Source organism: Pristiophorus japonicus, chromosome 5 (genome assembly GCF_044704955.1).
Source record: "Pristiophorus japonicus isolate sPriJap1 chromosome 5, sPriJap1.hap1, whole genome shotgun sequence".
NCBI lineage: Eukaryota > Metazoa > Chordata > Chondrichthyes > Pristiophoridae > Pristiophorus > Pristiophorus japonicus.
Window position 1 is genome coordinate 298,428,483 of NC_091981.1, and position 24,508 is coordinate 298,452,990.

The 24,508-nt window shown below is 44.7% G+C and overlaps 1 long non-coding RNA gene across 1 annotated transcript in view; it reads right to left on the minus strand.

The window, feature by feature from the left end:
• Positions 1-6,061: 6,061 nt before the first annotated feature.
• The window catches only part of LOC139264039 (uncharacterized), a 46,894-nt gene continuing 28,447 nt past the window's right edge, over positions 6,062-24,508 (minus strand). The window contains exon 3 of the long non-coding RNA XR_011593286.1: positions 6,062-8,231. This is a non-coding gene — a long non-coding RNA (uncharacterized lncRNA). The remainder of the gene's footprint in view (positions 8,232-24,508) is intronic.

The following is a 24,508-nucleotide window of genomic DNA, read 5'->3' on the forward strand; positions in this document are numbered from 1 at the left end:
ATTGGAAAAGTTAAGAAAAATTGAAGAATCAGGAAAGAGAAGCTAGAGTCACAGACAGGAATGATACTTCGGTTCAGTTGGTGAGGTCAGAGTAACATAGAAACATAGAAAAATAGGTGAAGTAGGCCATTCGACCCTTCGAGCCTGCACCACCATTCAATTGGTAGATTCTCCAAGTGAGGGAAGATTGCTATAGGAATGCCATGCCTTAACCACATGTTGTTCCTTTAGGACCCTTACTTCTGGATGGGGGTGGCCATACCCTTAGGCGCTTGTGTGGAAGGGCAGCAGGAAATGGACACAGGAAATGGTCTGCTGGACAAATGAAGGTTGAGGTGCTCCTGGAGGAAGGGGATTCCCCTCTTGAGGCAGTACCCCAACACCCCAGATGCACGAGCAGTTATTGAACAGTCAGAGATGAAAGCAGTGGGAGAAGCTTGTTCAGAAGCATTTAAAGTTTCTGTAGGAACGGGCTGTCTCAGAACTGATGAGATGTTCAGTGAAAAACTCAAATGTGGGAGTTACAAATATGATCTTAAACAATGCAAAATAGAAGTTGAAGCATTGCAAATGTCGAGAGGGAATTACAGCAGTTCCAAAGGGTGAACTGAAAGAATAACTGGGACTCAACTGACTATTCAGCATTTCCGTCATCCTTTACTCTATGTTGTTACACTTCTTCCACAAAGCAGAGGAAATTGTAAAAAGCTGTGCAGAGGGCAACAGACTTGGTCAAAGACACCGATTGCAAGTTTACATTTCTGAATGTAAACAGCATGGAATTCAGTCGAAAACATCAAAAATTGAGAGTTGACTGAAGTGAAAATGGATATGGTGATCACAGACCAATGGACTTTAAAATGGCATCCTGAGAATCAGAGTCTGCAACAACCCTACTTTGACCCTAATCATGCTGCTATTTGGAAGAAGGAAATGTGGAAATGCAGTACAAAATTTCAACAGCTACTGAGTTTAAATCAAGCAATTGTTGTGGACATTAACCATCACACTGCAGAAATCGAGAACGTTCGCACAACTTTGGACCAGATTGAACATGTAAGCTGGTGGGAGTCGTTGTTCAGATGGTCATCATCATAGGCAGTCCGTCAGAATCAAGGAAGATTTGCTTTCACACTTAGCATGAGTTCTTAGGTGAGAACCACATTCTCCATCACAGGTCGGACAGATAGTCGTTTAGGGAAAGGGTGGGCAGGGAGCCTGGTTTGCCACATGCTCCTTCCGCTGCCAGCGCTTGATTTCTGCATGCTCTCAGCGATGATACTCGAGCTCAGCGTCCTCCAGAATGCACTTCCTCCACTTAGGATGGTCTATGGCCAAGGACTCCCAGGAGTCAGTGGGGATGTTGCACTTTGATGGAGCCCAATGGCAACTGGCGTGATGAACACAATGATGCACAGGAGGGCAGGAAAGAGAGTGGGAGAGCTATAGTGGTAGGGGATTCTATTGTAAGGGGAATAGATAGGCTTTTCTGCGGCTGCAATTGAGACTCTAGGTTGGTATGTTGCCTCCCTGGTGCAAGTGTCAAGGATGTCTCGGAGCGGCTGTAGGGCATTCTGGGGGGGTGGGGGGTGAACAGCCAGTTGTTGTGGTGCATATAGGTACCAACGATATAGGTAAAAAAACAGGATGAGGTCCTACAGGCTGAATTTAGGGAGCTAGGAGTTAAATTAAAAAGTAGGACCTCAAAAAGGTAGTAATCTCAGGATTGCTACCAATGCCATATGCTAGTCAGAGTAGAAATAGCAGGATAGTTAAGAGGAATACTTGGCTTGAGGAATGGTGCAAGAGGGAGGGATTCAAATGCCTGGGACATTGGAACCGGTTCTGGGGGAGGTGGGACCAGTACAAACCGGAGTGTCTGCACCTGGGCAATACCAGAACCAATTTCCTAGGGGGAGTGTTTGCTCGTGCTGCTGGGGAGGGTTTAAACTAATATGGCAGGCGGATGGGAATCTATGCAGGGAGGCAGAGGGAAATAAAATGGGGCAGAAGCAAAAGGTAGAAAGGAGACAACTAAAAGTGGAAGGCAGAGAACTCAAAAGGCAAAAATCAAAAAGAGCCACGTTACAACATAATTCTAAAAGGACAAAGTGTTAAAAAATGAAGCCTGATGGCTCTGTCTCAATGTGAGGAGCATTCGTAATAAGGTGGATGAATTAACTGCGCAGACAACCGTTAACGGATAGGTAATTGGGATTACAGAGACATGGCTCCAGGATGATCAGGGCTGGGAACTCAACATTCGGGGGTATTCAACATTCAGGAAGGATAGAATAAAAGGAAAAGGAGGTGGGGTAGCATTGCTGGTTAAAGAGGAGATTAATGCAATAGTTAGGAAAGACAGTAGCTTGGATGATGTGGAATCTATATGGGTAGAGCTGCAGAACACCAAAGGGCAAAAAAACGCAAGTGGGAGTTGTGTACAGACCACCAAACAGTAGGAGAGGGGTTGGGGACAGCACCAAACAAGAAATTAGGGATCTGTGCAATAAAGGTACAGCAGTTATCATGGGTGGCTTTAATCTACATATAGATTGGGCTAACCACACTGGTAGCAATACGATGGAGGAGGATTTCCTGGTGTATTAGGGATGGTTTTCTGGACCAATATGTCGAGGAACCAACTAGAGAGCTGACCATCCTAGACTGGGTGATGTGTAATGAGAAAGGACTAATTAGCAATCTTGTTGTACGAGGCCCCTTGGGGAAGAGTGACCATAATATGGTAGAATTCCTTATTAAGATGGAGAGTGGCACAGTTAATTCAGAGACTTGGGTCCTGAACTTAAGGAAAGGTAACTTCGATAGTATGAGACGTGAATTGGCTAGAATAGACTGGCGAATTATATTTAGAGGGTTGACGGTGGATAGGCAATGGCAAACATTTAAAGATCACATGGATGAACTCCAACAATTGTACATCCCTGTCTGGAGTAAAAATAAAACAGGGAAGGTGGCTCAACCATGGCTAACAAGGGAAATTAAGGATAGTGTTAAATCCAAGGAAGAGGCATATAAATTGGCCAGAAAAAGCAGCAAACCTGAGGACTGGGAGAAATTTAGAATTCAGCAGAGGAGGACAAAGGGTTTAATTTGGAGGGGGAAAATAGAGTATGAGAGGAAGCTTGCGGGAACATAAAAACTGACTGCAAAAGCTTCGAGAGTTATGTGAAGAGAAAAAGATTAGTGAAGACAAACGTAGGTCCCTTGCAGTCAGATTGAGGTGAATTTATAATGGGTAACAAAGAAATGGCAGAGCAGTTGAACAAATACTTTGGTTCGGTCTTCACGAAGGAAAACACAAATAACCTTCCAGAAGTACTAGGGGACCGAGGAACTGAAGAATATCCTTATTAGGCAGGAAATTGTGTTAGGGAAATTGATGGGATTGAAGGCCGATAGATCCCCGGGCCTGATAGCCTCATCCCAGAGTACTTAAGGAAGTGACCCTAGAAATAGTGGATGCATTGGTGATCATTTTCCAACAGTCTATCAACTCTGGATCAGTTCCTATGGATTGGAGGGTAGCTAATGTAACACCACTTTTTAAAAAAGGAGGGAGAGAGAAAACGGGTAATTATAGACCGGTTAACCTGACATCAGTAGTGGAGAAAATGTTGGAATCAATTATTAAAGATGAAATAACAGCACATTTGGAAAGCAGTGACAGGATCGGTCCAAGTCAACATGGATTTATGAAACAGAAATCATGCTTGACAAATATTCTGGAATTTTTTAAGGATGTAACTAGTAGAGTGGACAAATGAGAACCAGTGGATGTGGTGTATTTGGAATTTCAAAAAGCTTTTGACAAGGTCCCACACAAGAGATTGGTGTGCAAAATTAAAGCACATGGTATTGGGGGTAATGTACTGACGTAGATAGAGAACTGGTTGGCAGACAGCAAGCAGAGAGTCGGGATAAACGGGTCCTTTTCAGAATGGCAGACAGTGACAAGTGGGGTGCCAGAGAGCTCAGTGCTGGGACCCCAGTTATTTACAATATACATTAATGATTTAGATGAAGGAATTGAATGTAATATCTCCAAGTTTGCAGATGACACTAAACTGGGTGGCGGTGTAAGCTGTGAGGAGGACGCCAAGAGGCTGCAGGGTGACTTGGACAGGTTAGTGACTTGGAGTGGGCAAATGCTTGGCAGATGCAGTATAATGTGGATAAATGTGAGGTTATCCACTTTTGGGGCAAAAACACAAAGGCAGTATATTATCTGAATGGCAGTAGATTAGGAAAAGGGGAGGTGCAACGAGACCTGGGTGTCATGGTACATCAGTCATTGAAAGTTGGCATGCAGGTACAGCAGGCAGTGAAGGCGGTAAATGGTATGTTGGCCTTCATAGCTAGGGGATTTGAGTATAGGAGCAGGGAGGTCTTACTGCAGTTGTACAGGGCCTTGGTGAGGCCTCACCTGAAATATTGTGTTCAGTTTTAGTTTCCTAATCTGAGGAAGGACATTCTTGCTATTGAAGGAGTGCAGCGAAGGTTCACCAGAATGATTCCTGGGATGGCTGGCCTGACATATGAGGAGAGACTGGATCGCCTTTATTCACTTGAGTTTAGAAGGATGAGGTGATCTGACAGAAACATAAAATTCTGACGGAACTGGACAGGTTAGATACAGGAAGAATGTTGCTGATGTTGGGGAAGTCCAGAACCAGGGAACACAGTCTGATGATAAGGGGTAAGCCATTTCGGACTGAGAGGAAGAGAAACTTCTTCAGAGTTGTTAACCTGTGGAATTCCCGACCGCAGAGTGTTGTTGATGCCAGTTCGTTGGATATATTCAAGAGGGAGTTAGATGTGGCCCTTACGGCTGAAGGAATCAAGAGGTATGAAGAGAAAGCAGGAAAGGGGTACTGAGGGAATGATCAGCCATGATCTTATTGAATGGTAGTGCAGGCTCGAAGGGCCAAATGGCCTACTCCTGCACCTATTTTCTATGTTTCTATGTTAAACGATCTGGTTTGTGTATAGTAATTCAGAAAGCAGTTAGTCGTGATTTCAGGACAATGCCATTTTGATTCTACATCGTCTGCATGTTAATTGTCTAAATGTACTATGCAAGGAAACAAAGTTCAAAGGCTTTTTTGGTATAAAGATGACTTTGTCTCACACACACACATTATACATGAGACATTAGACACTGGAAGCTCGGATGGTGTGTGTGTCTCAAGCAGCCACGGGAATCGGAGCAAGCAGAGAGCTGCCTTTGTGAAGTGTTTGCTCTCAGTAAGTTTCATGCTTGGTTTGTATAGCATGAATGTCTGAATAAAAGACCCTGCATTTACTACAACTGAGTGTGTAATTCAACGTTTAAAGTAACAAAGTGAAAAGAGCAAGACAGCCATACAACATATAACATGACCCAGCAAGTGTAGCCTGGGAGATTTTACTTCGTGTCCCTCCACAGTGAATATATTCCATCCCTTGTCTTCCCTCATAATAAGTTGTATTATCTAGCGTCTTGAACGTCGTAAAATGTCCCAAGGTGCCTCACAGGATTGTTAGGAGAAAAAAAAATTGACACCGCGCCATAGAAAATTAGGGCAGGTGAGCAAAAGCTTGTTCAAAGAGGTAGGTTTTAAGGAGCGTTTTAATGGAGGAAAGAGAGGTAGAAAGGCGGAGAGGTTTAGGGAGGGATTTCCAGAGACTGGGGCCCAAGCAGCTGAAGGCACGGCCACCAATGGTTGAGCAATTATAATCAGGGATGCTGAAGAGGGCAAAATTAGAGCAGCGCAGATATCTCGGGGGGTTGTGGGGCTGGAGGAGATTCCAGACATAGGAAGGGGTGAGGCCTTGGAGGGATTTGTAAACAAGGATGAGAATTTTGAAATCGAGGCATAGCTTCTCCGGGAGCCAATGTAGGTAGTGAGCACAGGAGTGATGAGTGATCGTGACTTGGTGCAAGTTAGGACACGGACTGCTGAGTTTTGGATTACCTCAAGTTTACGTAGTGTAGAATATGGGAGGCCAGCCAGGAGTGCGTTGGAATAGTTGTAAATGTGGATTCTTTTCCCTCAATCTGGTTCAGTGAAATCACTGAGTCGAATACCGATTGTGCTTTAAACAGAGCAAGCTTTTATTTAAAAAGCAAATCCCGATCGGGGACCTTATCAGACAGAAGGAATGCAACTCTGATAGAACGCACTCACTTCCTACGGACAAAGTGACGTTACATTGTAAAGGGACGACGGTTATACATTTTCGTCAAAAGATAACAAGATAGGGCTAGAGTGACATCCTAGTTCAGCCTATCCCTTTTGATCCCTCTTTCCCTTTGTCCACTCATAAGCCGACCTAAGTATGGTCTGATTTTAAACAAAGACCTTCTGTTAATGTTTCAGGTTAATAACATGATTTAATAAGACCTTGAGGTTTTTCTGCAAGCTGTGGGTTTTGTTTCAATATGTGTTAGTATTGTAACATTTTGCAGTCTCGAGTCTGAGATTTTCATGGCTATTCCTCCATGAATTCTTTGTTAGCTTATACTGTCCATATATAATTCCCATGTTCTCAACTTCTCGACTTTAATGGCTGTATACATTTTATATCCAGTTCACTTCACTGTCTTTATTGCTTATACATTTTCACATATCCACATTCCCCCCTTTTATCATTCCATGATAACACTTAGGATCATTCTAGGAGTATCGCATTCATCCGTTCACACTCTATTTCCTGAATCAGATTGTTGTTATTGTCGAATAGTTCTTTAGTTCGTTGGATCATAACCCGGGAGCCCTTGACCACAAGAGGGTTTGCTAATCTTGCCATCATGACTTTATCACAAAGGTTAAAGCAACCAATAATCAAGCAACAGGTAATTATTATTACGATGCGAATAATTGCTCCATGCATTAGATACGATCCCCAAGATCCACCTAACAGCCAATCAAACCAGCCTACTCCTCCTGCAGGGGTGGATAACTTCTTTACCTCCCTTCTTATGTGATCAACGAGATTGGTTATGTTTTCTGAATTATCGGGGATGTAAGTGCAACATTCAGATCCTATCAGGGCACACGTTCCCCCTTTCTCAGCTAACAGATAATCGAGGGCCATTCGGTTTTGTAATGCTACGGTCCTTATTGCTACCATTTCAGCTGTGATGCCCTCCAGAGCTTCAGCAATATTGTTAGCTATCTGTTCCAATATCGTCTCTAGGTTCTGTACTTCATCCATGAGATGTCCTATCCCGATTGGGAACATCATGACCCCAAAGAACTTGTCGGCGGGGGTGATGGTTCGCTTGTATCGGCTGGAGGCATGTGCTTCCGCCAGGGTACGTACTTGCTGCACAAATGGCACCACATTTCCCAGATAACAGGACTCTGTCCATCTTCCGGGTCCCAGGACTGGGCCCACAAACCTCCACCTGTGTTATCCGGAAGGTGAGAGAGGATGTTGACTCGTGCACCTGTGGTGATGTTGAGACTGTGTGGGCATCTGCTATACCCTATGATATGTCCCTTGTTACTGGTGTCATTTCGGATTAGACATATGTCCCCGGTTGGCCTCCCAATCCCTGAGGTATTGGTCAGGGCTATGAATGGGGGTTCCTTTTCACGGTTATAGGTTGGTACCATCCCTGGAACGTCTGACTAATGGGGTCTCCAGCACTCTCCCACTTGGTGACCTCCACTTGGTTGTTCACGTGGTAACGGTATGATACTCCTCCTGATCTCCGTGATCCCTCTTTTGACCCGCCTTTCCTCTCTCGTATTTGTATTGGCCCCCCTCCTCTTGTGATAGTTTGACTCTGAATCCATCTGACAGTCTCAGTTAGGGTTAGTGGAACGGGGCGCAAAGGAATTCCCCCTTTGGAATGTATAGGGAAATGTATAGGGAATGTGAACACACCCAACATCTAGAAAAGTTCCCATTTTGCACATAAACATAAGACATGTACAAAAAGGTGTTTACATGGAGCTCTCGTCTCTGTCTCCCCTCCCATGCGCCGAAACTGTCATATTATACAGACTGTGGCATACAGACACAGTTTCATCTTATGGCTCAGGATTCAGATAAATAATCCATTTATTTTGCTGATTAAAAGAGTTCAGTTCTCCCGTCTCTCTTCTTAGGTCACCGTCGGTGTAGCTAGCTGTCTATCACTACGGGTAAAAGTTCAAACTGGTCCATGTTACAATTAGGATGTCAATGGCCTTGTTCAGCTATGGAGAAGAGGAAATCTGAAACAGAAACAGGAATTAGAATAACCAGTAAAATAGGTTCGTTAGTGGGTGGTGAGCTTACAGTGGTGCAGGTGAACCCAGGCACTTTTCCCCTCAACCTTGGCTGCAGTGGAGGTAGGGAGTAACACCTGAAAAGGCCCCTCCCATCGTGGCTCTAATCCCTTCCGAATCCATACTTCCCTGGTGCCATGAGGGACAATTCGGGTAAAACTGGGAGGTCGAGGTGAGCCTCTCGAACCTGGTTGTGAGCTAGTCGCAGAGCCTGAGTCAGAGAAAGAACATAGGTGGTCATCAGTTGAGCTGAGATACCATATCTAGGAACAATTTCCCTCATTAACACCTTAACAACAGTTTGAGCCTCATTGTCCAGGGTAGGGTAGGCTTCAATCCATCTGCTAAACACATCTACTATTACTAACACATATTTGTAACACTGAACTTTTTGCAACTCAATGTAGTCCAACTGAAATGTCTCAAAGGGATCTTCGGGTAGGGGCGTTTTACCCCAATCACAGGGGACTCCCTTCCCTGGATTATGTTGCTGGCAAACCAGGCAACGACTACTGATGTTCTGGGCGAGCGCCTGGAGTCTAGGGTGCCACCAAGTAGCCAAAAGTGTGTCACTCGTGGTCTTTGCTCCACAATGAGTAGCAAAATGCATACATTCAATAACCCATCGAGCCAACTCGTCAGACATGCAAGTCTGTTCCGCGGGAGTGGTCCAGAGTTTAGAAACATTGGCATAAGTACATTCATAATTTTTCCACAACAGTTTTTCTTTTTCAGGAGCGTCCTCCTGTGCTTTAATAACATCTTGGATGGTTGGCATTGGTTTTTCCGAGGCTAACTTATCCTTCGCAGGATTTTTAGTCTGACTCATCATTTTGGGCACTACCATCTGTTGGTCACGAGAGGCCTGTTTAGCCTCTTTGTCAGCACAGTGGTTCCCTATATCAACCGGGGATTTTCCGGTGGTGTGGGCGGTACATTCAACAACGGCAATGCGCTTGGGGAGCATGAGGGCTTGCAACAAATCAGATACTAGTTACTTATGGGATATCTCATTCCCCTGTGAGGTTAGGAATCCCCTATTTTTCCATAATTGTCCGAAATCATGGGTCACCCCAAAGGCATACCTAGAGTCGGTATAGATATTGACTGAGATCTTTGGCCAAGATACAGGCTCGGGTGAGGGCGAATAGTTCAGCTTGTTGGGCAGAATAGGCGGTTTCAAAGGCGACAGATTCCAAGACCTGATTCTCCTGTTTTACTATGGCGTATCCTGAGATTTGTGTACCTTCTGGATTAATAGAAGAACTTCCGTCAACATACATAATACAGTCTGGATCTTCCATTGGTACATCAACTAAATCTTCCCTGACTGATGTGGCCTCTTGAATTAAAGATAAACAATCATGACTGGGTTCTTCCTCATCTTGGGGTGGCTCAGTAAGAAAACAGGCCGGATTAATGGCAGCACAGTGTCAAAAGGTCAGCTTAGGATTATTTAGTAAGTAGATCTCATATCTGCTTTGCCTGGCCATGGTAAGGTGTTGAGTCTGCAGTTGACCCAGGAGGGCAGCTATGGAGTGAGAGGTGTACACAACAATATCCTGCTGGAGGGTGATGTTGGCAGCGGATTGGAGGCTATTGTAGATGGCGGTTAATATTTGAGTGCATACAGGGTGTCCCAAGGCAACGGGGTCTATTTTGGAAGAGTAGTAGACAACAGGCCTATGCTTATCCCCGTGTTTCTGAGTTAAGACAGCAGTAGCACAGTCTTTCAGGATTGTACAGTACAGTTGAAAGGGCCGGTCATAGAGGGGCCGGCCCAAAGCCGGAGCTTGCAGCAGGGCTGTCTTTAGTTCCTTAAAGGCTTGGACGTCTGCGGTTTCTATTTCAAAGCTGACTTACTTATTTGTATACGGGGTGAGGTGCTTAGTCATCAGGGCAACATTAGGGATCCAGGATCTGCAGTAATTGATCATTCACAACCACTGTCGCATTTGTTTAGCCATGGGGACTGGAAACTGGCAAATTGGTTCGACTCGGCTAGCCTCCAAAGCTCGGTGGATACTCGGTATTGCCTGTGATTTAGGTGGGTACTGTCGGATAGAGGGCCAGTCCACATTTGCACATCCCGGCTGGTAGGGTCAACCTCGTCTATAGCCTGGCGCACCATAACTCCCAAATCTTTAGCGTGGTGGGGAGGTAATACTTCGAGTAATATGTGGTGCCACCGTTGGGGGCTGTCCATTTCCACAAAATCTGCCTTCCCTTCTGGTGCAGTCACTCTAGCCCTTAATAGAATTTCCTTCACTTCCCCTTCGTGATCCTGATAAAAGTTCTGCAGGTCCTGATTCTTTCCACTGGGATCGTATGCTAGGGTGACGTGATAGGGTGCCTGCGGCAGGTCCAGAGACCACCACTAAGGGGTTCTAGTGGTATAATACTGCCGCTTAAGGGTTCCCTGTTTTACAATAATCCCATCATCTCCACACTCCAAATGCAACTGGAATTTGCAGAGGAGGTCTCTAGCCATCAAGTTACAGTCCAGATTGGTTGTGATAACAAATCGATGTTCCACCGATTCTTCCTGGTAACCCATTTTAACCGGTTCTGACACCGGGAATATAGATACTTGTTCCAGGAATCCTGACAGTCCCTGTGTTTCAGTGAAGGCAGGAAGTTTAAGCTTTGATTGTACAGAAGACATGAAGGCTCCCGTATCTATCAAGGGTTGCCACTCATTCCAAATTTTTAACAATATCATCGGTTCGTCATCCGGGGAGGGTCCCTGCACAATCAAGCTGCGTAGTCAATATGAATCGGGGGACGGTTGGCCAAAGGGGTTGTTCTGGGAGAAGTTAGTGTAAGATCCCCGTCCTCTTCCCCCCTTGCCCCCCTCCTCTTCCTCCCCTTCCTTTTTCATGCTGACGGGAGGGACAATTTCTATTCCAATGTCCTTCTTGCCCACAAATAAAGCATCCATCTCGTCTTTCCCAGCCCCGACCTCTTCCCATTCCAGGCCGGGGACAGTAGGGCGGTCCGTAATTAGCAGGGCCCGGGCCATTTAGGTGTTTGTTATAACCATATCCCTGTTTATCCACCCAACCCTGCACGCAATTCTGCGGTTCCATCTGGTATCCCCTTGGGTCGGGTTTTGGTCCTTCCACCCGAGGCGGCTCTTCCTTTCTAGTCACGTATTCAGTCTTGACCCGGGTTGGCGGCGCACCTCCCCCCTCTCCTTTCTTTTCCTGCCAATAATATTTAACCGCCCTTTCCATCTGGGCTTTACTGTTATCTGCCCAATTCATATTATTTGTCCGGATAGCGTGAGCAACCGAATAGGGCAGGCACTGAAGTAGGATAGCGCAGAATTGAGGAGAATCCTCTCCTGCCCTGAAGGCATTATCTCCCGATTGACTTCCGTATATTTGAATAAATCTTTCCATGAATTCATCGGCAGTTTCTTCTCGTTTGGGTTTAGTTTCTAATACTGCGGCCATACTGATGGGCTTCTGAAGGGTCGTGGTGAGAGCATTAAAGATAGTGTTTAGGTGATCCTGGACATCGTTAGGGTGAGCAACCAACAATGCATCATGAGTAGCACGTCCTCGGTGAGTTAGAAATCGGGCATGCTCAGTTGGGCTCAGGGTTTGCTTTACCAGGGCCCACAGGTCCCTTGATTCTGCATTATATCCATGCATGTCGAGGTCACTCCGTGAAATCGGAGGTCAGGGTTAAGTTGGGTTTGTGGATCCCTTTCAGCTTATTTATCTTAGCCTTTTAACTCTTCAATTTGTTTTGTTTGAGTATCTATTTCTTTATTGTATCAGACAAGTATTATTACATAAGCTAGTTCTGTTTTTATTTTTATTCTGACTATTGCACCATTCCTCTGTTAGGTGAGTCTTTTTTCTATTAAGAAATCCAAATTGATAATGTTCAGTATGAAACAGCTGTCAATGGAAAGGGTTAACTCCTTTACAGGTTTGTAAGAAGACCTGATGTCATTACATGACTTCACGTAACCATCTGAAAAAAAAATCTTATCAGGAAAGGCAGCATTTGATTAAACTCCAATATTTTTTTACTTCTTATTCAAGTACTTGCCAAAGATATTTTTTTTAAAAATTGATTTAAAACGAGACCACACATTTTTAATAGCTATTTGTTTACTGAAACTCAATTTCGTCATCAGCCTCGGTCAATGCAAAGCCAACCATTTTAACTAAGTAGTCTATCGATACCTTTCTCAGAGGTCCCAGTGGAACTCTTAGTACGTTTCTCGTGCGTGCACTCTTTCTTTAAGACATCTACGGTTTTTAATATGTCCTCCTTCTGTCAATGAAAGCCCTAATTTAATGGAGTTTTTCTGCCAACTGGACAGGGGTGATTTTTTTTTAGACTGCAATGGAATTTTTCTCATAATTTAAAATCTCAGAACACTTTTTTTCAGCACCTATTTAGTACGTTTCATCTTTTTTTTTTCCATAACTAGAGGGAAGTCTGGCACGTAGGCTGTGGACTGCTTTTCGTTATCTCAATTGTTCCAGCCTCAAGGTCGTGTTATTTAATATAATATTTTTTTTGAATCCATCTCAGTTGTTTTGCTGTGCCTTCTCTGAATGTTTTCTTTCGACAAGTAAGTGAGCATGTCAAATCCTTTTTTAACCACCGGGACCATGTATTTTTTTCTTTTTTTTTTTAAAAACTCAACAAACCTATCCTCTGTGCATTTCCTGGCTCCGTAACTTATCATCCGAATATACGTAATTCAATAAGGTTCACACTCAATCTTCCCACATACAGGACAACACTACGAAGGGTTAAAAAAAACCTCTCATTCGGTTTGAAAAAGTGGGTGGAGCTTAAACAAACCACAACTCCCCGGCTTTTTTTTTTTAAAAACAGTAAAAATCACACAAGCATTTCTCATTTAAAACAGACGTTCACAAGAGTCTCTCTTCTTTCCTATTAATTTTTGGATCCATGACCTTTCAGGGAATTCGTAGTTTTATCTAAATTACCCATCCTGTGTCGCCGCACATTGGATCAGGGTCCTAATTAGTCCTGATTGTCTCCACGTCGCCCCGTGGTGGTTTGTTATCTTACCCAGAGTCTAGGCGGACCAAGTGATATACAAGATCGACGCCGTACCTGGCGTAAGTACAATTTAAAATTTACACAGTCCCGCGTAGTCCTGTGGCTTAATTTTACGTAATTCCCTAACCTCAGCGTTTCCCTACGTGGTTCGCGCGATTCTATCTCTCTCTCCGCGTTGCCGCGCGGTTTTACTTGGGCCTCGAACCCACACAGACACTGGGCCTCGAACCCAGGCAGGCTCTGGGCCTCGAACCCGGCAGGCTTACCTATTCTAACCTATCTTTCTGAGTCGCCGCTTGGTTTGCGTCATCGCGCAATTTCCCTATCTCTATCCCTATTCTAAGTTTGAAAGGTATTCACCAGATTGTCCTGGATCTTGTTCAGACACTACCTGAGAACCAGCGAGTGGCTAAACTTTCCTCAGACTTTTGAAACCGGGGGAAACTGGAGCAGTATTGAAATCATACTCACTCCAGTGGCCACTTTCCCCTCGTCTAGTCCAAGGCTCGTCTGGCTCTTAATTCGCAAGTTTTCGGCAGTCGTCCGTTGAGATCCCACTTCTGACACCAAATGTAAATGTGGATTCTTTTCCCTCAATCTGGTTCAGTGAAATCACTGAGTCGAATACCGATTGTGCTTTAAACAGAGCAAGCTTTTATTTAAAAAGCAAATCCTGATCGGGGACCTTATCAGACAGAAGGAGTGCAACTCTGATAGATCGCACCCACTTCCTACGGACAAAGTGACGTTACATTTTCGGCAAAAGATAACAAGATAGGGCTAGAGTGACATCCTAGTTTAGCCTATCCCTTTCGATCCCTCTTTCCCTTTGTCCACTCATAAGCCGACCTAAGTATGGTCTGATTTTAAACAAAGACCTTCTGTTAATGTTTCAGGTTAATAACATGATTTAATAAGACCTTGAGGTTTTTCTGCAAGCTGTGGGTTTTGTTTCAATATGTGTTAGTATTGTAACATTTTGCAGTCTCGAGTCTGAGATTTTCATAGCTATTCCTCCATGAATTCTTTGTTAGCTTATACTGTCCATATATAATTCCCACGTTCACAACTTCTCGACTTTAATGTCTGTATACATTTAATATCCAGTTCACTTCACTGTCTTTATTGCTAATACATTTTCACATATCCACATTGTCATGTCTAGAGGTAACAAAGGCATGAATGAGGTTTTCAGCAGCAGAAGAGCTGAGGCAGCGGCAGAGGCGGGCAATGTTACGGAGGTGGAAATAGGCGGTTTTAGTTATGCCGCTGATATGTGGCTGGAAGCTCATTTCAGGGTCAAATATGACACCTAGGTTGCAAACAGTCTGGTTCAGCCTCAAACAGATGCTAAGGAGAGGGATGGAGTTGGAGGGTAGGGAACGTAGTTTATGGTGGGGACCAAAGACAATGGCTTCGTTCATCCCAATATTTAATTTGAGAAAATTTCTGTTCATCCATTCCTGGATGTTGGACAAGCAGTCTAACTATCTAGTGACCTTGGAGGGGTCGAGAGACGTGGTGGTGAGGTAGAGCTGGGTGTCATCAGCGTACATGTGGAAACTGACTGTTTTCGGATGAGGTCGCCAAGGGGCAACGTGTAGATGAGAAAGAGCGGGCCAAGGATAGATCCTTGGGGGACACTAGAGGTAACGATACAGGAGTGGGAAGAGAAGCCGTTGAAATTGATTTTCTGGCTACGATTAGAGAAGAATGGAACCAGGCGTGTGCAGTCCTACCCAGCTGGATGACGGTGGAGAGGCGTTGGAGGAGGATGGAGTTGTCAACCGTGTTAAAGGCTGCAGACAGGTCGAAAAGGACGAGGAGGGATGGTTTACCTTTGTCACAAAGGATGTCATTTGTGACTTTGATGAGAGCTTTCAGTACTGTAGCATTGGCGGAAACCAGATTGAAGGGATTCAAACAGTTACAGGAAAGATGATCATGGATTTGGGAGGCGACAACACGTTCAAGGACTTGAGAGGAAATGGGGGTTGGAGATTGCAAGCAAAGTGGGGTCAAGGGTTGTTTTGAGGAGAGGGTGATGACGGAAAATTGGAAGTAGAGGGGGACAGTACCCGAGAGAGAACCATTAATAATGTCAGCTAACATGGGGGCCAGAAAAGGAATTTGGGTGGTTAGCTGTTTAATGGGAATAGAGCCAAGGGAGCAGGAAGTGGGTGGACAAGATGAATGTGTAGAGATCATCAGGGGAGATCAGAGTGAAACTGGAGAAATATGCGAGTTCAAAGCTAGGGCCAGGGGGCAACCTCAGAGGAAGTTTGGCCCGGTGGGCTAGGGTAAGGAAGGGAAATGTCATAGGCAGCTGAACGGATGGTCTCAATCTTTGAGACAAAGTCGTCCATGAGCTCCTCACACTTGTTGTTGGAGTTGAGTGTGATGGAGACACGGGAGAGGGGTTTAAGAAGACAGTTAGCAGTAGAGAATAATAGCTGAGGGTTATATTTGCAATCCAGAACAATCCTGGAATAGTGTGCAGTTTGGCAGGCAAGAGTAGGACTCGATAATGCTTTATGTGATCCAGCCAGATCTGCTGGTGAATGGTAAAACCAGTTGTCCGCCACATTCACCCATTCAAGTCTGTATCCCTTGGACTTGAGGGAGCAAAGATGAGGGCTGTACCAAGGGGAATGGCCAGAGTGAGAGAAAGAATCGGTTTTAATCGGGACTAGGGCATCAAATGTGCTAAGGGTGTGGTTGAGCAAATCTGTGACTGCAGAAATATCATGGGGAGTGGAAGGCCAAAGGGTTGACAGTTTGGAGTTTATAAATGCAGTTGTAAGAGAGGTTGGAGAGTTTTTTCCAGAGGCAGATGCAGAAGGATGGGGAAAGAGGGATGTGGGTCGAGTGTGTAATATAGTTCCACCTAGTGGACTATTGCTCCACTTAGTGGACTATTAAGGTAATACAGCTATTGCTGTTTATAATAAAAGCATCAGGTGACAGGTCACCTGACAAGTTCCTGTCTTGAAGCCATCTTGTGAAGTCTGTGTGTTTGTAAAGTTGTAAAGAATATATCACATTGGCGATGAAGGATAGGATTCCTGGATACCATAGCTGAAATTTGTGTTGGTGAATGATTCCAGCCAAACAACAGAGAGACTAGAGGTCCTTTGTTTGCAGAACAGCTAAAGATCCAAGGTAAACTACAAGCACACTTGGCTTAACTAAAGAATCCAGATGGCCGCACCTATGGGAATAATAGGGCGCTTGGGTGAATTCCTTTGTGACCAATACTTTCGGAGTGTATGTGGAGCAGCTAGAAATGTTTTTCACAGCGAATAGCATCATTGAAGTCCCCGATGATAAACCGTGTTGGAAAGTAAACAGGCTATTTTCCTGACTGAGACAGGCCCCGAGGTGTATGAAACCCTGAAAAATAGGCTTGTTCTCATGAAGCCGAAGGACACGGTACTGATGGATTTCTAAGGAAGTTAGAGCAGCACTATTGTCCTGAGCCCCTAGAAATTGCTGGAAGTTATCATTTCGGAATACAAGATTAGTTAACCGACAAAAGTATCAGTAAGTACATTTCAGCATTAAAAAAAGCTATCTATTCACTGTCATTTCAGAAACTTTCAAGACCGAGCATTGTGTGACCACTTTGTTTGTGGGATGAAAAATGATGCGATCAGAAGAAAGTTATTGACAACCCCCATCTTGACTTTTGATTTAGCTTGTCAGACAGACATGGCCGACCAATATTCCTGAGAATTTCGTACCATTTCCAGTCATCAGACAACCAAGGTGAATCGCCTGCAGGTTAAAAGTAAAAGGCAGTTGGGGCCCCAAAGTCTCAGCAACTGGCAATGGTAACAGAGCATTGAAGTCATGCTATTGGTGTCTGGGACAACACATTTATCAAAGTTGTCCATATATAAAGGCAGAGTGTTTCTTCTACATGAATTCTGCTTGTGAAGGCATGCTGACTGAGAGTAAACCAACTTTCAAGGATAAGTAGAAAGTACCAGGAGTACATAGCATGGAAGAAAAGCAACAGGATGAAGAGATACATGTGATCAGGAGCACGAGGGCATCTAACAGCGATTCGAAAAGTATCATCCAAGTAGATGTTGCAGGAACCAAGATACCCGTGGAAATCGACACTGGTACATCCGTGAGCATAGTATCGGAATCATAGAAATATAGAAAATAGGAACAGCAGTAGGCCATTCGAATCTGCACCACCATTCAAAATATCATGGCTGGTCCTCTATCTCAACACCATATTCCTGCTTTTTCCCCATAACTCTTGATGCCTTATGTTTCTAGAAATCGATATCTCCCTCTTAAATATATTCAGTGACTTGGCCTTTTGTGGTAGAGAATTCAGAGGTTCATCACCCTCCGAGTGAAAAAATTTCTCATCTCGGTCCTAAATTTCCTACCCCGTATCCTGAGACTGTGACCCCTTATTCTAGACTTCCCAGCCAGGGGAAACATCCTCCCCACATCCAGTCTATCCAACCCAGTCAGAATTTTATACGTTTCAATGAGATCCCCTCTCATTCTTCTAAATTCTAGTGAATACAGACCTAGTCGCTCCAATCTCTCATAGGACAGTCCTGCCATCACAGGAATCAGTCTGGTGAACCTTCATTGCACTCCCTCTATGTTAAGTATATTCTTTCTTGGGTAAGGAGACCAAAACGGCACACAATACTCCAGGTGCGGTCTCACCAAGGCCCTGTACAACTGTAGTAAGACATCCTTGCTCCTGTACTCAAATCCTCTTGCAATGAAGACCAACATACCATTTACCTTCCTAACTGCTTGCTGCATCTGCATGTTTGCTTTCAATGACTGGTGTACAAGGACACCCAGGTCCCTCTGTACATCGACACTTCCCAAGCCATCACCATTTAAATAATACTTTGTTCTTATGTTTTTCCTACCAAAGTGGGTAACTTCACATTTATCCATGTTATACTGCATCTGCCATGTGTTTGCCCACTCACTCAACCTATCTAAATCACCTTGCAGTGTCTTTGCATCCTCCTCACAATCCCACCCAGCAAACTTGGAAATATTACATTTGGTTCCCTCATCCAAATCATTTATATATATATATATATATATATATATTGTGAATAGCTGGGGCCCCAGCACTGATCCCTGTGGTACCCCACTAGTCACTGCCCGACACCCCAAAAAATACCCATTTATTCCTAGTGTTTCCTGTCAGTTAACCAATTTTCAATCCATGCCAATACATTACCCCCAATCCTATGTGCTTTAATTTTGCACACTAACCTCTTATGTGGGACTTTATCAAAGGCCTTCTGAAAATCCAAATACACCCCATCCACTGGTTCTCCCTTATCTATTCTATCAGTTACATCCTCAAAAAACTCCAGTAGGTTTGTCAAACATGATTTCCTTTCATAAATTCATGTTGACTTTGTTTAATCCCATTGATATTATCCAAGTGTGCATCCTTTATAATAGACTCCAGCATTTTCCCTACTACGGACGTCAGGCTAACTGGTCTGTAGTTCACAGTTTTCTCTCTCCCTCCTTTTTTAAATAGTAGGGTTACATTTGCCACCCTCCAATCTGCAGGAACTGTTCCATAATCTGTAGAATTTGGGAAGATGACAACCAATGCATCCACTATTTCCATGGCTACCTCTTTTAGTACTCTGGGATGCAGATCATCAGGCCCTTGGGATTTATCGGCCTTCAATCCCATTAGTTTCTCCAGAACTATTTTCTTAATAATCATTTCCTTTAATTCCTCTTGCTCACTAGACCCTTGGTTCCCTAGCATTTCTGGGATGTTATGTGTCCTCTAACGTGAAGACAGAACCGAAGTATTTATTTAATTGTTCTGCAATTTCCTTGTTCCCCATTACAAATTCTCCTGTTTCTCTCTGTAAAGGACCTATATTTGTCTTCACTAATCTTTTTCTTTTTACGTACTTGTAGAAACTTTTGCAGTCTGTTTTTATGTTCCTTGCAAGTTTACTCACTATTTTTCCTTTCTTAAATCAATCTCTTGGTCTTTTTTGCTGAATTCTAAACTGCTCCCAATCTTCAGGCTTGCTACTTTTTCTGGCAACTTTGTATAACTTCTCTTTGGATCTAATACTATCCCTAATTTCTTTTGTTAGCCATGGTTGGGCCCCTTTTCCTTGTGTTTTTACACCAGAAAGGAATGTATAACTGTTGCAATTCATGCATTTGTTCTTTAAATATTAGCCATTGCCTATCCACCATCATGCCTTTTAATGAATCTTCCCAATCTATCATAGCCAATTCATTCCTCATACCTTCGTAGTTTCCTTTGTTTAGATTAAGGACCCTAGTTTCGGATTGGGCTACTTCACTTTCCATCTTAAAGAATTCAATCTGTTATGGTCACTTTTCCCTAAAGGACCCCGCACAACAAGACTGTTAATTAACCCCTTCTCATTACATAATACCCAATCTAGGATAGCCTGTTCCCTAGTAGACTCCTCAACATACTGGTCTAAAAATCCATCTCATACACACTCCAGGAATTCATCTGCCACAGTATTATTACTAATTTGGTTTGGCCAGTCTATATGTAGATTAAAGTCACTTAGTACCCTTGCTACTAATGGGGAACAATTAAATACTTCGGTTCTGTCTTCACGGAAGAGGACACAGATAACATCCCAGAAATGCTAGGGAACCAAGGGTCTAGTAAACAAAAGGAATTAAAGGAAATGATTAGTAAGAAAATAGTTCTGGAGAAGTACCCACCTGCGAGAAACCATCAGCGGCAGGTCGGGGCCATAAAAGGAGCGGCGTGCAGCCCAGGGAGCAGTGTGGAGACATACTACTACAAGGTACAGCGTGAGCTGGTGCAGGAGGGCAACGGCAGCGAAGAGTGACGTCAGCAAGGTCCAGGTCAGTGATTGGAGCGTGGGCAGATGCAGCAGGAGCGGCGAGATCGGGGCGAAGGAGCTGAGAGAGACTGTGGAGGGATGTGATCAGGGCCCAGGGGAGGCGTGAGTTCGGGGCCAGGGGCAGCACAGGCCAGCCCACAGTGCACACCAGGTCCATGCAACCGAGCAGGTCTCCAGTTGTCTTGGGTAATCCTTGCCACTGGACCAAAACCTAGCTTTGTCAAGCCAGTGTGGTGGCTGGTGTGCAACGGCCACCACACGTTAAAAAAATCTTCCACCCTTGAGAATGTAGTTTGGGTTCTTCATTTGAAATTCACCTGTGAGCTCATCCTTTTTTTTGGAAAAAAGTCATCCTCATTTCGAGGGACTGCTTATGATGATGATGACGACCTTTGCTACATGCATCTCTAATTTCCTGTTTGATGCCATCCCCTGCATCACTACTATTTGCAGGCCTAGAGACAACTCCCACTAATGTTTTCTGCCCTTTGGTGCTCCTTAGCTCCACCCAGACTGATTCTACATCTTGATTTTCTGAGCCAATATCCTTTCTCATTATTGCTCTGATTTCATCCTTTACTAAGAACGCCACACCACCCTCTATTCCTTTTTTCCTGTCCTTCCTAAATATCAAATATCCTTGGATATTCAGCTTCCAACTCTGGTCACCCTGCAACCATGTCTCTGTAATTGCAACTATATCATATCTGTTTACATCTATTTGCATTGTTAATTTGTCTACCTTATTACAGATGCTTCGTGCATTCAGATACAATGCTTTTAAATTTGTCTTTTTAAACATTAGACATATTTTGTACTTTAGCCCTATTTGTCTTAGCTATTTTTTCTTACCTGGACCCTATTTGTTAGTGCACTCTTGTTTGTATGCTCTGTCCCTTCCTGACATAATCTGGTTATATCCTTACCACAATCACTTTCTTGCATTGCTTCTTTTTCTTTTCTCTTTAGCATTCTAGATTGCTCTTTACTGCGAGTGTCCCCCCTGCCCCCACTTATTTATTTAAAGCTCTGTCTGCCTCCCTAGTTATTTCGGTTCGCTAGAACTCTGGTCCTCAAGAAGTGTCCGAAGATGATCTGCGATAGAGGCGGTCTGATCCAAGGCTTCAAAGCGAGTGTCCAAGGAGGACGCAAGACCACTTTACTGCAAGCCACGTCCCGTACCCTATGCACTCGAGAAAGTTGAGCAAGAACTCAAGACTAGAGCCTGAGAACATTATCTCTAAGATAGATCTATGTAATTGGGCTACACCCATTGTTGTTATACCTAAGTCAGATGCTAGGGCAAGGTTGTGTGGTGATTAGAAATTGGTTTATGGTTACTTTACAGAGGGTAATGTCCCCAAAACATTGCCAAATATAGAAGATTTGTTCACAACACTAACAGGTGGTCAGATCTTAAAGTTAGATCTCACAAATGCCTACTTACAACTTGAACTAGATGAGGAGTCCAAGTCATGCTTGACAATAACTACTCATCTAGGTCTATATCAATTTAATAGCCTACCATTTGGAGTGTCTTCCTCCCCTGGTATATTTCAAGGGGTGATGAACCAGATTTTGCAAGGTATTGAAGGGATATTATGTTATTTAGATGACATACTAATTTCAGCACCAAACAGGCAAATCCATAATAACATATTGAATGAAGTGCTCAAACGGCTAGAAAAGTACAGAGTACGAGTGACTTTTCGCAAGTGAGTTATTTCAAAACTCAGTGGAGTACTTAGGGTACAGAGTAGACAAAGATGGTTTACATCCAACCAAGGGAAAGCTGGGTGCAATTAGAAATGCACCCACTCCCAAGAATGTCGCTGAATTTAGATCATTTTTGGGTCTTTTGAAGTTCCTACCAAATTTGGCTACAATATTATATCCACTGAATGAGCTGCTGATAAAACAGGTCCATTGGAAGTGGTCAGAATAATTTGACAGCATTCAAGGAGTGTAAAAGCCAATTGGTAGCAAGCACCATGTTAGTTCACTATAACGTATCTAAAGAGAATCATGATAGAGGTAGAGTAAAAGAGAAGTGTGAAATTAAATCAGGAGTGAAGAACCACCATAAATTGTTAGTGGTTACCAGGAAGAGTGGTGAAGATGTGGTCTTCGCACATATTTGGTCAAGATGTTTGACCATGGACAGGTTAGGTTTGTTCACATTGATCATATTTTACCTACAGTTCACCCGGACCAGACCTGCGCTGTCCCCGGCAGGAAGATCTCTGATAGCCTCGCGCTACTCAGAGATACGATCGCCTACGTGCGGGACAGGAGGGTGGACACCTGCTTAATCAGCTTAGACCAGGAGAAAGCCTTTGACAGGATATCGCACACGTACCTGATGGACGTGCTCTCCAAAATGGGGTTTGGGGAGGGTATCCACAATTGGGTCAAACTGCTCTACATAGACATCAGTAGTGCAGTCCTAATCAACGGGAAACTCAAAGCTTTCCAATCAGATCTGGAGTCAGGCAAGGCTGTCCTCTCTCGTCTGTCTTGTTTGTGTGTTGTATCGAGCCCTTTGCCGAGTCCATCAGGAAGGATGTGAGCATTAGAGGGGTGACGATCCCAGGCAGCGGAGGTGCTCAGGTCAAGACCTCCCTGTATATGGAAGACGCCGCCGTTTTTTGCTCGGATCCGCAGTCGGTCCGCTGATTGGTCACAATCTGCGACCAGTTTGAACTGGCCTCGGGAGCAAAGGTCAATCGCAGCAAGAGCGAGGCCATGCTCTTTGGCAACTGGACCGACCGAGCCTCCATTCCCTTCACCGTCAAGCCAGATTTCCTGAAGGTGTTGGGAATATGGTTCGGAGCGGACGAGCGTATCGCCAAGGTCAAACAGAAACTGGGATGGTGGAAGATGCGCTTCCTCTCCATGGCAGGAAAGAACCTGGTCATCAGGAGTGAGGTGCTCTCGGTGTTGTTGTACGTGGCACAGGTCTGGCCCATCTCTCGCTCCTGCGCCGCGGCAGTCACCCGGGCCGTCTTCCACTTTGTCTGGAGGTCCAAAATGGACCGTGTCCGCAGAGACACGATGTACAAATCTCTGGACAGTGGAGGAAAGGACGTTCCGAACGTGGCCCTCATCCTGACGGCGACCTTTGTGTGTGGCTGCATCAAGCTGTGCACAGACCCCCAGTACGCAAACACCAAGTGTCACTACGTGCTGAGGTTCTACCTGTCCCTGGTGTTGCGAAGGATGGGTCTGGCCACGCTGCCGCGAAACGCCCCCACCAGCTGGACCATGCTTGTCCACCTGTCCTTCGTGGAAAAGTTTTTCACAAAAAACCCCTTTGACCACAAGGCCATAAAACAGTGGTCAGCACGCAAGGTCCTGGACGCCCTACGAAAGAAGGAGATGGTGGACCCTGTCGGGTGGTTCCCTGAGCGAACTGTCGAACTTGTTTGGCAGAACGTCTCATCGCCAGAGCTTTCACACAAGCACCAAGACGTAGCTTGGTTGGCGGTGAGGAGGGCCTTACCTGTCAGAGCGTTCATGCACAGCTGACGTCTCATCAACACGGCACGGTGCCCCCGAGCCGGCTGCGGGGCGGACGAGACTGTCACCCATCTCCTTCAGGATTGCGCCTTCGCAAGGCAGGTTTGGAAAGAGATGCAGTGGTTGCTGTCGAGGTTCATCCCGAGCAGCTCTGTAACACAAGACTCTGTGCTCTACGGGCTGTTCCCAGGGACACACACCGAGACAGACATCACCTGCTGCTGTAGGGTCATCAACTCGGTCAAAGACGCTCTTTGGTCTTGCCGAAACTTGCTGGTTTTCCAGAACAAGGCGATGACCACGTCTGCGTGTTGCAGACTGGCGCAATCCAAGATCCAGGATTACGTGCTGAGGGACGCACTTAAAATTGATGCAGTCGCCACAAAGGCACGGTGGGGAATGGCCACAGTTTAAAGCCCTTCTGCCACGGAAAACCCAGGGGCAGGAATCAGTACAAAACCCCCTCGGGCTGTATTTGTAATTTACTTTTTGTGTACATGGAGCACCATGATCTGTAAACACCTATGTAGTGCCATATACAATGCAAGGTCTGCTTCGTAATGCACGTTGAAAAGAAAAATGTAAATGTACCGTCACCCATTCTGTGTACTGTATAGTGACACATGAAATGTAAGTTGTTTGATCCGGGGATCAGCAGAGGCCTATAAAAGGCCGCGAGAGGCGTCGGGAGTTCTTTGGTGAGGTGTGAGTCCGGGGATCAGCAGAGGCCTATAAAAGGCCGCGGGAGGC